The sequence below is a fragment of the Quercus lobata genome, chromosome 11 (genome assembly GCF_001633185.2).
Source record: "Quercus lobata isolate SW786 chromosome 11, ValleyOak3.0 Primary Assembly, whole genome shotgun sequence".
Lineage (NCBI taxonomy): Eukaryota > Viridiplantae > Streptophyta > Magnoliopsida > Fagales > Fagaceae > Quercus > Quercus lobata.
This window is the reverse complement of record NC_044914.1, coordinates 179717-182048: the sequence shown is the minus strand read 5'-3', so window position 1 is coordinate 182048 and position 2332 is coordinate 179717.

The following is a 2332-nucleotide window of genomic DNA, read 5'->3' as shown; positions in this document are numbered from 1 at the left end:
TTCTTTTTCTTTTTTTTTTATGAATGAATTGGGTTTGGGCTTGGGTTTGGGTTTGAGGTTATTTACGGATATGGACAGGTCCGGCCCTAGGACGAGTAGGCTTTTTTTTTTTTTTTTTTTTTTTTTTGGTCAGAAAGAGTTTAAGTCTGCTTTTGATGATAGTTTTTTATTATCAAACTAAGACACCAATCAGTTTTTGATATAAGTGAAAATTGAATCACAGATCTCTTATACAACTTCACTTATAAAATTTGTAAGATCCCAAATATTATTTATTCAAATATTCGTTTATTATTTTTTTGAGATTCCACCAATTACATTCATTGTCATATTAATGTATAAGTTTTTTTTTAATTAAAATGATTATAACTTTGCATTTTCCCACAAAAAAAAAAAAAAGTCTTTTAAAAGTAAGAGTATGGGATTTTTTTTTTAAATAAAAAATATAAAGTACTACTTATATTTTTATTTTTTTTATAAAAAAACCCAATTAAATTTTTTGCCTTAGCCCTCAAAATGCAGGCATAAATATGGTATCTTTCTATATAATTATTCATATATATATATATATATAGTATTGAAAATGAAAAGCATCATGGATGATTTCAAATTTCAAAAGCGAGCAATAGCGGCGATGGTGGAGGTGGTGGTGGTGGCGACGGTGGAAAAGTTGGTGGCGACGGCAGCAGTAGTGGCAGTGGTAGCGGTTGCAGTGGTTATGATTTTTGTTTATTGTAATGGATATATTATATTATTATAGTGATATATAATTTATTGTAATAGATATATTATTTTATTGGGATGTTTATATTATTTTATTGTGTTGAAAGCTAAAATAGATCCACTGTTGCTGGATGTTTTGTAAAATTAGTAAGTAAAATAAATAAAATAACTTTTTGTAGTGCCAAATAACTAAAAAAACAACACCACTATTGTGGATGCTCTAACAAACTTAGTTTTATTGTTTTGAAGTGAACATATTAAAGCAGATAAGCATGCATCTATCACAGTGAAGGATAATACCCTCTCTTTCTTGTCTCGCATGAACATGTGTAAGGATTTCCATGATTTTGATTGGGTAATCAAGCATTTAGGCTGATATTTGTGATATATTATATGTTCTTTTAATGAATAATAATGAATATTATTTCATGGGATGGGATGGAATGGATGGAAATGCTCTTTTTATTATGTTATTTTTCATGTAAAGAAGGTTTAGTAAATGTTAAAGCAGATCTTGACACGTTTCAGTATCTCCTAGGAGGTAGTCAACAAGAAATATAACTGCTAGAACAAATGCCTGCGATTGGAATCAACAACGCACTTTCTGAGGCCTTTAGTTGTTGAAGAAGATAAAAATCTAGGTTGACAGATCTCCAGGGTCGATAGAGGGCAAGCCCAAATGTGCAGAGGTCTGTTATGGACATATCCTGCATAAACCGATGCAAGAGGAACGGATCAAGCACCCACGTGGCAGCCAGAAGCCCTAGATGGAAATACTTGCGACACACAGTTAACCACCGCAAGATCCCAAGGCAAATAGGAATTCTAGCATAAAAAGAATTCTAGAAGATACGCGCATTAATGAATATCTTCTCTATAAGGAAATGTCTTGTCCATCACGTTTAGGGCTATTTAAGAGGATTCCTATGAGGAAAAGACTTCTATACCAAGGAGGAGAGGTTAACCTTCTACTACTATAAAAGCCCCAATATCCTCACAAATCAAGGTACGCATAATTTTCCCTACTCTAGCACTCTAAAGTTGTGAGAATAGTTCTAACTTGACCTTCGGAGGGTATTCAGCTGGCACCACACCGATGCTCTTTGTTAGGTCTTCTCTCTTTTCTGTGCAGGTCGTTATGAGCGTGCAAAAATCGTGTAGCTCACTAGTGATATTTACGGCATCATCAGTTGGTGCCGTCTGTGGGAATCAGCGCGAGACATATAAGCCATAACAAACGCTTCCCGGACTAAGAGTTGCATGGTTCTTACTCGTTCAATGGCGACCACCACCAATAACATTCAAGGAGACGAGCCACGCCCAACCGCTCTCGAGAGACAAGTACAGACCCAGACCACAGCCGTGAAGTGCCTCACCAGACAAAACCAAACCCTAGAAGAATAGCTGCGACAGAAGAACGCGATGATGGGAAACCAAGAGGAAGATCAAAAAGGGGCCAGTGCTGACCACAGGAACCAGGAGGGACCAGAGGGTAGCAACGCCCCGAATAGACCAGATGTGAGCCGGTCATTCCTCATCAATACGACCCCGCCCCACATTGTCGAGGAGATGTAGATGATGAAAGAACGGATGGAGTGCATGATGAGCG